General features: G+C 36.3%; 1 protein-coding gene across 3 annotated transcripts in view; it reads right to left on the minus strand.

The window, feature by feature from the left end:
• Positions 1–12486, minus strand: part of TANK (TRAF family member associated NFKB activator) — an 87893-nt gene extending 75407 nt beyond the window's left edge. The window contains exon 1 of one of the 3 annotated variants that reach the window (XM_070045968.1): positions 12446–12486. The gene's annotated coding sequence lies outside the window, so the exon portion shown is untranslated. Of the gene's footprint in view, positions 1–12261 lie in introns of all 3 variants that reach the window. The other 2 variants (XM_070045966.1, XM_070045965.1) reach the window with 2 other exon arrangements.
• Between the last annotated feature and the right edge of the window lie 2499 nt (positions 12487–14985).

Below are 14985 nucleotides of genomic sequence, written 5' to 3' on the forward strand. Positions count from 1 at the left end.
ATCCTCATCAGCATTTGGTGTTGTCAGTGTTCTGGCTTTTGACCATTCAAATAGGAGTGGAGTGGTATCTCATTGTGTTTTAATTTTCATTTCCCTGATGACATATAATGTGGAGCATCTATTCACATGGTTATTTGCAATCTGTATATCTTCTTTTGTGAATTATCTGTTAAGGTATTTGGCCTATTTTAAAATTGGGTTGTTTGTTTTCTTATTGTTGAATTTTAAGAGTTCTTTTTATGTTTTGTATAACAGGCCTTTATCAGATGTATCTTTTGAAAATATTTTCTCCCAGTCTGTGGCTTGTCTTTTCATTCTTTTTACAGTGTCTTTTGCAGAGCAGAAAAATTTAATTTTAACAAAGTCTAACTTATCCAGCACTGCTTTTGAGCAAATTGAAGGAGCTACTTTGACTATTTCTAATTTAAATAGTAGAATTTAATAATACACTCAGAATCTAAAACTGAATTCATGAGCATTTTGAAATATGAAAGTGCTAAACACTTTAAATAAGGAAAGAAAAAATTAAACACACATTTCTTAACTATATATTTTTATCTCTTTCCACTCCCATGATGTTGTAGTCATGAAGAGAAGTGGCTGCATACTGCTCCAATGTCTGAAACATGCATAAATGCTGGGGTAAGTGGATGAGTTTGTGCTAAAACAGTGTCAAACATTTTCCTTTTTTTATAATGATGATGAATTTTTTAGAAATGACATACAATATGTTTTATTAAGGTTAGGAATTGAGTTGGGATATTCATTTGAGGAATAATTCTTTAAAACTGACATAATTTCACTCTAATTTTCCTTATATTATTATATACCTCAGGTTAACAAGTAGTACTGGAGGGTAGGGTGGAATGAAAATGAGAACTGCAGCTTTATTAAAACCATTTCAGGACCTGTTTTCAAAACTGCTTAATATTTTATTGAGAGTTCTGAATATAAATCTAGAAACAAGGAAAGCTGCCAGTATAAACACTTACTACAACTAACTTGGAATGCCAGGTATGCATCAATGGTCTTAGTCAAATCTTTGATGCGAAATATCACTATTAATAGAATCTGGTTGACTTCTGATTTAGGATGACATCTGGACTAGCTGTTTTTGTCTCAGAGTCTCTGAATTAAATGCCTAATGAAAAATCAGAAAAATATGAGAACTCATAATAGCATCAAAAGGCAGGATTGATGACCAGACCCAGCGCATATGGCTGAGAGGCTGTGCCCTGTACAGGGCACTCGGCTGAAATAGGTGCTCACTCACTTGCCAAGCCTTGCTACCTTGGGCTTGAGTCTTCCAGAGTTGCTATAACCCTGCTGATAAGCATCCTACTGACAGAATTTGACAAGATTTTCCACCACTTGCAAGAACTGTAGGGCTGAAATGGACATGAACTTTGTTGTTTGAAGGTGAGCAAACCTGTGACCCTGAAGGATAGTAAGAAAGCTATCTGCTTCATGTCACCTACTAGTGAATTGGACAGTAACCCCACTACTATGTGTTACCTTCAAGTACTATTTTACAACTTGTTGCCTCATTGTCCCCCATTAGTACATGTTTTTATTATCTATTGATATTTTTGAGTTCTGGTTTGGAGTATATCAACATGATCCCAATGGGAGTGGACAGATGTGATACTCTGTATCTAAGGATATGTGAAGCAAATAATGGAAGGGCCTGGGCAGATAGAGCTGTGTGTTTGACTCTCTGGGAGTTTAGTTTTTCATACATGGCTCGTATCAAGGAAAAGACCAATGATTTTTTCCTGATTAACCAGGAATTCTCTTCTTCATATTAAAACAACTAGGCAATAAGGGTGAGGGATCTCTGCCTCAGGCCAGTATTCATAGTGACAAAGTTGGTAAATGTTAGCTTTAGGTCCAAAAGTTAGCTGTGAACTATGCATGTCTTTATGTCTCCCAGCTCAAGATCTGTGCTGAGGAGCTAGTAGAAATCAGGAAGATAATGAGAAGAATCAAATAAAATCCACACTTCTGGTTAGTAAGGGCTACACAAACCTTGGAATGAGTTTAATACAAGATATAATATACTTGTATTAATGAGTGTAATACAAGATAAAGCATCCGTTTGAAAAGACTGTGCTGCACAAAGGAAGAAGAGCAAAGTCCCCCCAAATCCTGAGAAAATGAACACTCTAGAAAATGGTTTGCCAGAAGCATAAGTAAGTGGAAAGAATCCAATTTGTATTTTCTGTGATACAAGAGTTGAAATCTAAGGCATGATATTGAGCTAAGACAAGAAGGGAGAAATAAAAACAAAGTTGGGTAAGTTAAGCCTGTAAGGACACAGAACATGCAACATCAAAATTCAAACATTATTTGAACATAATAAAAAATGGAATCCATACTGCAGAATGTTAAATCAATGATTAGAGAAAAAGCTTGAAAAACTCTCTCAAAATGTGAATGGAAAGGAGAAATAGATGAAAACCATTAAATGTAATAGTGGAAAGATAGTGCTCCAACTTCTGAAAAAGAGATCCGAGTAAATGGAACAGAAATAGCAACTAAAGATATATCAGAATATATCCGAAGTAATACTTTGATATAAGACAATCAGAGATGAAAAGAACTCAGTGAGTCTTGAAATGTATTAATGAAAAGAGCCCAACATTTTGACCTATCCTGATAAAGATTGTAATGTTAAATTATGTATCCATTCATTTATTCAGGAACCATTTTGTGAGTGCTTGCTATATGCTAAAAGTTAGGGCTACAAAGATTACCAAGTCACATTTCTACCTTAAAAGAACTTAGTGTCTATTGTGGATGATATGCATACAAGAAACAGGCAATTGCTATACAATGTGGTATTACACCATAACAATAAGGGTAAGAATAGGGTACTCAAAAAACACATTGGAGAGGCCTTAGTCTAGTCATCAGGGGGTGAGAGAAAGCTTTCTGAATCTAAAGTATGGAAAAAATTCAATAAGAATACAGATTAAAAAATGAAACTATTTTCAAAGGAAGAAAAAAAATGAAAAATAGACTTAACTTCAACATTAAACTTCAGAAGCTGAATAGAATAACACGTACAGCAGCCTGAGAAAGATTTGACTTACAAAATCTATACCCACTCGAATTATCATTTTCATAGGAAAAGAAAACTAAGACATTCTTAGATACCTTATAGTTCAGAGATATTTCACCTATGTCCTGAAATAACTGGACATACACTTCAGTTAGTCAGAAGGGAATCAAAGTGCAAAAACTAAGAAAGGTGAAATTCTGATATAAAAGAAATATCTGTAAATATTTGAAATAATTTAAATATTGGATTAGGTAAAAACTTGTTGCAAATATAATGAGAATATTAAAAATAATCTTTAAGATATAAGGTCCAAATATAAATAAATAGTTTAGTAATAATTTGTTCTAAACTTCCTGATTATAGCAACAAAAACTCAAGTGGGTAGAAGAGAGGTGGCAGGAAGGAGAAAGTTCTAATTTACTCATTTTCTTATCTTCTATATGTGAAAACAAGGAAATGATAGGCTCTCATTCTAACAATGATATTATAATTGAACATATATTATTTTAGATTTTTAAAAAAATATAAAGGTAAATAACGACAAGTAGAATTAAAAGCAATTATACTCCAATAAAGCCATTAAAAATTATATGCTTATTGTTTATGTTTATGTTTTTGGCCGCACCTCATGGCTTGTGGGATCTTAGTTCCCCCACCAGGGATTGAACCCTGGCCCTTGGCAGTGAGAGCGAGGAGTCCTAACCATTGGACCACCATAGAATTCTCCATTTTTTCATGCTCCTCAGTAGAGGAGAAAGAAAGGAAAACATTGCTCATGTAATGAAGATGTAAAACTCATCCAATAAGGTAACTCTTGTGAGCACTCCTCTGCAACATTGTTTTTGCATGCATATACTCTGTTCTCATTGTCAACTCTGTCCTCACTGTCACACTCTGACTCTACTGACACCCCTTGTTCAGACCATCATCAAATTCATATTTACTACACAATCTCCTAACTATTCTCCTAACTTTTTCTCTTGTCAAATTCTAAATTTTATTATGTTCCTTTAGCACCTAAAGTCACTTTCTATTAACCTTAGAATAAAATCCAAACTCTAAACATAGTATGAGGTTTCTTCTTACTTCTCCAGACTCATATCCTGCCTCTTCTTCTGGCTTCTTTCAACACCTCAAATGCTCCGTGTTCTGTCTTTTTCAGGTGTTTGCTAGTGTGTTTTCCTCATACTAGAACATGTTTCCCTCACATTTTGCTTGGTCTATTAAGGCCTCAGCTGAATGGTCTGATTCAAAGCAGGGCCTCACTTGACTTCTCTTCCAGGTTAGAACTATGGGCTCCTATTTCACCCTGTCCTTTCCCCTTTATGACATGCCTCACACTTGAAATTCCAAGACACATATTTGTGTGTTTCTGAAGTTAGGATGGCTATTACAACTAATATTAAAGAAACTTGTAACACAGTCTGAGGCCTAGATGATCATTGCCCTCACAAAGGCAAACTCAAGCTGACATAGGCTAATGCAAGCAGGCTATAAATGAGAGTTCTCATTAGAATTGCCCCAGTCATATGTTGGTATTGTCATTTACTAACCATATGACCAACCCCGAGCTTCAGTTTCTTCTCCTGTCAAGTATAGATTATAATAATACTGGCCTCAAAAGTTGTGTGTGGGGCTTTCCTGGTGGCGCAGTGGTTGAGAGCCCGCCTGCCGGTGCAGGGGACACGGGTTTGTGCCCCGGTCTGGGAGGGTCCCACATGCCGCGGAGCGGCTGGGCCCATGAGCCATGGCCGGTGGGCCTGCGCGTCTGGAGCCTGTGCTTCGCAACGGGAGAGGCCACAATAGTGAGAGGCCCGTGTACCACAAAAGAAAAAAAAAAAAAGTTGTGTGTGTATGTGTATGTGTACAGTGAGATAATATATGAACAGGGCCTGGATTATAGGAGGAACTCAATAAATATTAGCTAATACAGTTGACATTTGAACAATGAGAGGGTTGGGGCACCAACCCCCTATGCAGTTGAAAATCCACATATAATGTTACAGTCAACCCTCCATATCCATGGTTCTGTAACTGCAGATTCAACCAACTGCAGATCGTGTAGTACATGTTTATTGAAAAGAATCCACGTATTAGTGGACCCATGCAGTTCAAACCCATGTTGTATAGATAATATCTGTAACTTAAGTAGGTCGTTCTACATGCAGTTGATTTTTAATTTAAGTAAGTAGTCAGAATTATCATTTAAAATGTCTTTAAAAGTTCACCCTAAGGAAGTGTAGAGATTGTACTTACTAGGAAAATCTCTTACTTTAAATCAATTGTCTTACATATGCCCAAAAAGCCAAAGGAAACTGTAGACCAAAAAACCAAAGGAAATCAGAAAATGTTGTATGAACAAGACAACATTATCAATAAAGAGATAGAAATTGTAAAAAGGAACCAAATAGAAACTCTGGAGCTGAATAGTACAATAAGTGAAATGAAAAAGTCACTAGAGGGGCAACAGATTTGAGCAGGCAGAAGGCGTCAGTGAATGTGATTATAAGACAATTGAAACTATCTAGATAGAGGAACAGAAAGGAAAAAAGAATAAAGAAAAGTGCATAGAGCCTAAGAGGCCTATGAAACATCATCTTGTAAGCCAAAATATGCATTATGGAAGTTCTGAAGGAGAGGTGAGAGAAAAGGAGCAGAAAATATATTTAAAGAAATAATGGTTGAAAACTTCCCAATTTGATGAAAGACTGAATCTGTACATTCAAGAAGTTCAGTGAACTCAAGTAGACTAAACTCAGATTCACACTGAGACACATTATAATCAAACTGTTGAAAGCCAAATACAATGAGAGAATCTTGAAAGCAGCGAGAGAGAAGCAACTCTTTATTTACAAGGGATCCTCTGTAAGATTAACAGCCAATTTCACTTTGGAATCATGGAGGCCAGAAGGCAGTGGGATGACATATTTAAAATGCTGGGGAAAAAAAAGAAATAGGTGCCAACCAAGAATTCTATATCCGGCAAAACCATTCTTCAAAAATGAAGGAGAAATTAAGACATTCTGAATTTATGAAAAACCCACAGCTAACATCATACTCAATGGTGAAAGACTGAAAGATTTGTCCCTAAGATCAGGAACAAAACAAGGGTGCTTTTTTTCACTACTGCTATTCAACATTGTCATGGTAGTTCTAGCAAGAGCAATTAAACAAGAAAAAGAAAAGGCATCTAAATTAAAAAGGAAGAAGTAAAACTATATCTGCAAATGACATTATCCTACATGTAGAAAATCCCAAACAATCCACAGGAAAGCTACTAGAGCTAATAAATAAATTTAGCAAAGTTGCAGGATACAAGATCAACACTCAGAAATCAGTTGGTTTCAATATGTTATCAATGAACAATTCAAAAAGAAAATTAAGGAAACAACTTAATTTATAATAGCATCCAAAAGAATGAAATATCTAGGAATAAATTTAACCAAAGAGGCAAATGACTTGTACACTGAAAACTACAAAATATTGCTGAAAAAAATGAAAGAAGACCTAAATAAATGGGAAGACATCCTGTGTTCATGAATTGGAAGAGTTAAAATTGTTAAAATGGCAATACTCCCCAAATGATCTACAGATTTAATGTAATCTGTATCAAAATTCCAATGACTTTTTTCAGAAATGAAAAAGCCAATCTTCAGTTTCATGTAGAATTGCAAGGAGCCCTAAATAACCAAGGAATATTGAAAAAATTAAAAGAGTTGGAGGACTCACACTTCCCCATTTCAAAACTCATTACAAAGCTACAGTAATCAAAACAGTGTGATAAGAGCATAAAGATAGACATATAGACCACAGGAATAGAATGGAGAGTCCAGAAATAAACCCTTACATCTATGGCCAATTGATTTTGAGCAGAGTACAAAGACCATTTAATGGAGAAAGAACAGTCTTTTCAACAAATGATGTTGGAGCAACTGATATCCATAATGAAAATAACAAAACTGGACCCCTATCTCACATTATATACAAAAACTAACTCAAAGTGAAAAAGTAATCTAAATACAAGAGCTAAAACTATACAACTTAGAAAAGACGTAAATCATTGTGACCTTGAATTTGGCAATGAATTCTTAGGTATGATACCAAAATCATAAACAAAAAAATACAATCAAGAAAAAAATAAATTGGACTCTAAAAATTTTTGAAAATAAACTTTTGTGCATTGAAAGACATTATCAAAAGGCAATCTGTAGAATGGGAGAAAATGTTTGCAAATTATGTATTTCATAAGAGTCGTGTATCCAGAATATATAAAGAACTCTTTTATTATATTAGCCTAACAACAGAAGGACAACTCAATTAAAAAATGGGTAAAGGACTTGAAGACATTTTTCCAAGGAGACTATACAGTTGGCTAAAAAGCACATGAAAGGATGTTTGACATCATTAGTCATTAGGGTAATGCAAATCAAAACCGCAATGAGATATCATGTAACATCCATTAGGATGACTATAATAATAATAACTTAAAAAACAGAAAGGGGACATCCCTGGTTAAGAATCCGCCTGCCAATGCAGGGAACGTGGGTTTGATCCTTGGTCTGGGAAGATCCCACATGCTGTGGAGCAACTAAGCCTGTGCGCCACAACTACTGAGCTTGCGCTCTACAACCTGCGAGCCACAACTACTGAGCCCATGCATTGCAACTACTAAAGCCTGCACGCTCTAGGGCCCACCTGCCACAACTACTGAGCCTGTGTGCTGCAACTACTGAGCCCGCATGCTGCAACTACTGAAGCCCACACGCCTAGAGCCTGTGCTCCGTAGCAAGAGAAGCCACCACAATGAGAAGCCTGTGCACTGCAACGAAGAGTAACCCCTGCTTGCCACAACTAGAGAAAAGCCTGCACATAGCAACGAAGACCCAACGTAGCCAAAAACAGAAAACAAAAAACAAAACAAAACAAAAAACCCAGAAAATTACAAGTGTTGGCAAGAATGTGGAGAAACTGGAACTTTCATGCATTGCTGGTGGGAATGTAAAATGGTTCAGTCATTGTGGAAAACAATTTGGCAGTTACTTAAAAAGTTAAACATAGGACTTCCCTGGTGGCGCAGTGGTTGAGAGTCCGCCTGCCGTTGCAGGGGACATGGGTTCGTGCCCCGGTCTGGGAAGATCCCACATGCCGCGGAGCAGCTGGGCCCGTGAGCCATGGCCGCTGAGCCTGCGCATCCGGAGCCTGTGCTCCGCAATGGGAGAGGCCACAACAGTGAGAGGCCCGCGTACCACAAAAAAAAAAAAAAAAGAAAAGGAAAAAAAAAAGTTAAACATAGAATTAGCCCACAATGTGACCCCACAATTCCACCGTGAGGTATATACTTAAAAGAATTGAAAATAGGTAATCATACAATGTAAATGCATGGTCATAGCAGCACTGTTTACAATAGACAAAAAGTGAAAAACAGCCCAACTATCCTGTCCATCAATAGATGAATGGATAAATAAATGGTGTATACATAGACAACAGAATATTACTTGGCCATAAAAGAAATGAAGTACTGACATATGCTACAACATGGATATATCTTGAAAATACTATGCTAAGTGAAAAAAAGCCAGACAGAAAAAGTCACAGGTTATATGATTTCACTTATGTGAAATACCCAGAATAGGTATATTCATATAGACAGGACACAGATTGGTGGTTGCCAGGGATTGAGGAGAGCAGGAAATGCAGAGCAACTGCTTAATGGGTAAAGGGTTTCCTTTTGGGGTGGTAAAAATGTTTTGAAGCTAGATAGAAGTGGTGGTTGCACAACACTGTGAGTGGACTAAATACCACTAAATTGTTCACTTTATAATGTTTAACTTTGTTATGTGAATTTTACCTCAATTTTTGTAAAAGGAAAAAATAAGGAAATTTGAATAAACTATAAACTGAGTTAATAAAAATGTATCAATATTGTTCCTCTATTGTCACAAATGTACCATATACTAATACGTTAATTACAGGGGAAAGTATGTTGGGGAGCAGGGGTGCGGGGGAAGAGGCAGGGTGGTACATGGGAACTCTCTGTAGTGTTTACTCTTTTTTTCTCTAAATCTAAAACTGTTCGAAAAAAATAAAGTCTGTTAGGTAAAAAAAATCCAAAAAACAAGAAAAACCTTTATTGTTCTAAATAACTCTTGGATCAGAGAGGAAATAAAACTGCAGTTAGAAAAACATAAAATAATAATGAAATAATGTGAAAATGATATAAATGTGTAAGAACAGTTAAAATGGTACTCAGAAAATTCCTAGCCTTAAATACTTTCATTACAAAATAAGAAAGAAAAAAAATAAATGAACTAAGCAACCAAATCTAAAACTGAGGAAGGGAAAAGTAAAATAATCTAAAAGGAAGGAAAGGCAGTAAGAAAATAGTAATAAAGATAAAAGCAAAAACTATTTATTTAAAAAAGAGCTAACCATAAATGAGATACATCCAAGAGACTAACCCTTTGACATGTTCAATCAGGAAAAAAAGAGAGAGAAAACATAACGAAAAGGGTTATCCATATGGTTATGGAGATGGTAAAAATTACAATACCATGTATACCAATACATTTGAAAATTTTGATAAAATTTTATTTGTAAACAACAAATAACCTAAACTGTGCGAAAAAATGGCATAAAACCTGAATAGATCAATAACAATAGAAAACGTTGAAAAGCTTTTAAAGAATTACTTCCAAAAGTGCGTGTCAGGGACAGAGTGCTAAGATATGCTCTTTAAACATTTCAAGGAGCCGATAAGTCCCACGAAATTTTTTTAGAACATGGAGAGTTTTGTATTTTTATCAGAAAATTAAAATACAGATGAATTTCACTTATGAATAGGAATGCAAAAATTCTCATTAATTCTTTTTCTGTATGTATTTTCTTAATATAAATTGGTGTAAGATAAATCAATTTGGACACACATTTTGCACACCACTGTTGGTTGTAACTGAATTGTGGTCTGCAGCTAGCAGTGTTAAAATAGGGAGAAAGCTTTTTGCACAATGTGTAGGAACAGCTACTTTGTCTGAGTGTTGGTTGCTCTGCCTTGATAGGGTTCCTTGGCTATGCCACATTGTTTTCATTCTTTTCTGTTAATCTGAGTTGTGAACTGAATTGTGAAGCCAAAATAATAGGGGAGAGGCGTTTAAGCATGTGGATTGAAGAGAAAATGAGGAAATGTGTGGGTTTGGTTTGCTTTGATCAACCAATTTATTATCTTAACCAGGGCAATAACAAAATATACTTCATAATTATAAACCTACTTTTATTACCGAGGGATGATTTTTAACAACACGTAATTTTTAAAAAATACAATTACTCTATTGTGTAACAACAGGGCACTATATAGTTTAAAGTAGAAAAACCATACAGCTGTCTCTGATGATATCAAAAAGACAATGAATATAGTTTACCATGAAGTCTTGATACACTTTTAGCAAACTAGGGTTAGAAGCATATTTGGTAGTTATTTGGTCTTTATGATTAATGTGTTTATCTCAAACCAACAGCCTACGTCATTCTTAATGTTAACCACTAGGGAAATTCCCACTGAGATGAGAACATGATGAGGTTGGCTGCAATCTCCTCTGTTATTAAACACTGTTCTAGAAGTTCTGGCCAATGTCACCACCAGAAGAAAAAAGAAGACAAAAGTAAATTCTTCCTATCTAGGCTTTGCATGTGAATTACCTAAAATAATTTAGAATAATTTAGAAATAAATAAAATATCAATATAATGACTGGATGCAAGATAAAATTATGTTTTCAAGAACTTTCCTAAATGTCAGCAGTAATTAGTTAGAAAATATAGTGGAAATAATACCCCTATCAAGATAGCATCCCTATGACACACATGAAGAAGATAAAATATATTGGAATACATTTTATAATAAACAACCAACCTATGTTTCCTGAGGCCTTAACACATGGAGAGAAAGAATGTTTGCAGACAGTAAGGTTCTCTCCTGTAAGGATAATTATTTTCTTCAAATTAGTGCGTAAGTTTCATGAAGTTCCAACCAGCTCTTTTGGGGAGGAATTTAACATATTTATTTTAAATCTTCCAGTTGGCCATCTCTCTCATTGTCATAAGTGTTTAAGAGAAATAATTGGATGTTGCTCTAGTTGGCTGCTAGCAGGAACTTCAGTCAGGTTAGACCTGGTATACAGCCATAGGTCCCCCCTTCTGCATGGAGGCAGACTAATGTGTGCACCTGTGCCCAGGTGGAAGTGAGCCCTGGAGGGAGTGAGGAGATGGGGTGGGCAAGTGAGGACAAGGAAGACCTAGGAATGAATTCTAAGCTTCTATGAATGACTTGGCTTCTCTGTGATCTTGACCAAGTATTGTCATTTTCCCCCCATCCGTTTGCAGTTTAGATAAGATAACTCAAAACACTTTTTCAGTATTGTAAGAAGGCAGGGCAGTGGTAAGAGAGAGCCATGGAAAAAGAAATGATGTGGATTTATGGTTAAGCTCTGGCTCTACCACTTACAAGCTGGGAGATCCTGTGACCATTTCCCTGTAGCAGACACTCAATAATGGCAGCTATTAATATAACAATAGTAATGATCCTTGAGGTTTAATCTTTTTGAACTATCTACTTATTCTTGAGAATATACTATACTATCTTTAATATTCATTTTTTGTGAAAATAAAGGCCAATTGATAATAGAATAAGACTGGATTGCTATTATTGTGTAAATTTAAATGTTCGAAGGTAGGAAATGCCAAGTTTTCTATAAGGTTAATACTTTACTGTAAAGAAATATTCATAAACATGTGTTTCTTAGAAGATAGAAAAATAGTAAATGTGAGTTAATGTTTGAATGAACACACTGGATCAGGCCAGAATTGACCTTTAAAAATTTAACCAAAAAAAGTATGAATATATACAGTATTTACTTTTCAACCTAGTAAGCGGTATACAACTTAACTTATGCTAAATATATATCTTTTAAGTCTTATGTTATAAAAACCACTCACTGGAGAAGGCTATATTCCAGATATAAACTTAAAAAAAATCATTTCAAATAAAGACATAAATTCTACCTTAAAAGTTGAGAAGAATGCAAAAAGATCACAGTTTAAAAAGTTTTCCTTTAGCCTTGGCTAGGGACTCCATTTTTAAAAGGCTGAATTTCCAACTGTGGCAATGAATAAAAGGCATTACTGAATCATGTCATAAATTACTCACTTAGCAGAAGGAATTGTAGAGCAAATCTGCAACACTTCAGTTTAAGACATCCAGGCCACCTTGCTAGCTTGAGAATTGGTAGGAACTACTAAAGTTTTGATTACCTCTTCTCCAGGTTACAAGGCTTCCTTCATAGACTATTGCTTTTAAAAAAGTAGGCAGTTACAGGGTCTGGAAGTTTTACCTCGAGTCTCTAGCAGTGCCGCCCCAACTGTCCTGAGATCTCTCTTGAGTTAAACTGGGAACTTCCACTGAGAAATCCCCCGCCTTGAAGACTTCCTTTTTTGTAACTTTCAACAGCCAATCATGGCAAGATATTGAAACAAAGCAAAGACTACCAGAAAATGTTCTGTAAACCACCGTGGCTGTAACTTTGACTTCCTTTTGAAGCAAAGATACTTTACTTGAAGAGCTAGGACGTTTTAACAAAAATCCAGAAATTGTAAACCCCAAATTATATTTGGATTAAGCACATTTTCATGTAGCAAAATTTTAAAGTAAGCTTATTTGATAAATGGCTTTTTTTAGGTTTTAAGAAGTCACTTTTTGACCTGAGCGGTATATTTATAAACAGTAGGTGAAGACTAGATTTGAGTATAGTTGTCTTTGCTTCACGGCCTACAGAGGTCACTAGGATGAAGCCTAGTAATATTAAAGTTTATGCTGGATTCCAGAGCCTGACCTCATGTACTTAGAAGAGAGGTGAAACATAAAAGGCTCGTAAGAGCTTTTCTCCCTGGGACCTCAGATTCTCTCTTCATGTGGATAAGCATATATGCCAGCACACTGGGGAAATGCTTTACAAATACATATATTCTTCTCAGGCTACTTGGAGCAAAACATCAAGTTCTACATGCAGATGGAAGGCGGCATATGCACCCCAGACATTTTTCTTTGTTATAAAATTTTAGAGCTGGAAATGTCCTTAGACACCATCTGTTCCATTTCCTTTTTATTACAGATGAGGAAACAGGAGAGGGTAAATGCTCAAAGTCACCAAGAAAGTTAGAGGCAGCATTCAGATTAAAATCTGTCTTTTGAATGAGTGTATTTTTCTCAGTGTAGCAAGTTATTGAACAGGAAAAGGACTATAGCGATTGAGCAGCCTCCTTGTTCAACTCCTGCATTTTATAGATGAAGAGTTTGAGACCTTACCCAAAAGTTCACAGTTAGCAAAAGAACTACAATTTAGAACTTTGGATTCTTGGTCTAGTTTCTTTTCCACTTTAAAACGCCACCTCTCTTAAATTAGATGTTAAATAAACCTGAGTTATTTCTATTCCTGAAGAAATTATTCTATAAAAAGGAAATAATTCTGAATTAATCTAAAGTGATGAATAAGCTTATGATTAAAAACATTCCATTTATTCATCTAACATATCATGAAGTATTAATTTCCTTTAGCACCTTACATTTTATAATGAACTTACTGATATCAAACATTAAACTTTTTTGTGTGTAATGGGAAAATAAAACCTATCTAATACTGTGAATACAGCAAATCAAACAAAAAAGTGAGATAGCCATTGGTGGAAAGAAAAGTTTTTTGTCAAGAATTTACACTTTTGAATTGGATTTTAAAAACAGGTTTTTAAAAAATTTTTAAATTTTTATTATTACTTTTTAAAGCAGTGCTGATGTCTTAACTGGGAAATGCCCCTTTGATCTCTTTATTCTGTGCCCCCTCCCTCTTCTATTTACTTTGGCATGTGAGCTTGGCATGAGCCCAAGCCCCAGCAGAACTGGCTAATCCAGGGTAATTGGTCTCAACCTGGCAGGGCACTGTTTGCAAGAAGATCCTGAGGCCAAGACAGAGAAGCTATAGTTAGAAACGCTTGTGGAGGAAATTTTGGCTGCGTGCATGGAATTTAGAACCTCTGTCACGGACTGGTTCTGGCTCCAGGCAAAACATGTGAGGCGGATGGAAGTTTTTATCTTTGTTGTCTCTAGTGGTTCCTTTTCCTATTCCCTCCCCCTCCTTTTTTCCTCTCAGAGTCATAAACCATGTGACTGGAGCAGATAGAAATGCAGAGATTCCTGCAGGGGAGGAAGGAGCAAATTGGTACTGAGGGATTGGCAAGGATTAGGGTCCAATGATTAGAAGAAGGGGGGGGATTCAGGGGGTGGGGAGCTCCCATCCCAAATGAGACAATGGGAGGCACAAGTCAGGTTCCCATTCAGGCAGAGGTGAATGGCCAAGGGTTTGCTAATCAAAGAATGAAGAAATCACCACCAAGGGACAACAAGGTTCTCTAGGCAGGTCTGGGTGAAAGACGTCCCGAAGAAGAATCCCTGGAAAGCAGAGTCTTCCCTGGGGATAGCGGAGGGCGCAGAAGCCTGTGCTCTTCATTGCTGACTGGGATTCAGAGATAGACTTCCTCCTTCAGGATGGGACCCAGGTGCCTGTAACTCTGGCCAAGAAGTTAGTTAGGCAGCTGGGCTGCATGCGGTAGGTGTTTAATTGGAAAACTTCGTTCAGACTCTTTCAAGGACACCTGCAGTATAAATCTATGTTCCAGGCATGGTATTTGTGGGAGGAACAGACTTTTCTAGCCTCTACTTGCTGGTGAGCTGATGCTACAGGATTTCATTGGCCCATGGCCGCAGCAGGGCTGGGATCTGCAGGGATGATGGATACTCTCTTTTGCTACCACGTCAGTCTCTATAAAGTGCACTGTGGGGAGTAGTTGATATCACTACTTTGCAACTTAACATAAATTTATT

Source organism: Globicephala melas, chromosome 7 (assembly GCF_963455315.2).
Source record: "Globicephala melas chromosome 7, mGloMel1.2, whole genome shotgun sequence".
NCBI classification, from domain to species: domain Eukaryota; kingdom Metazoa; phylum Chordata; class Mammalia; order Artiodactyla; family Delphinidae; genus Globicephala; species Globicephala melas.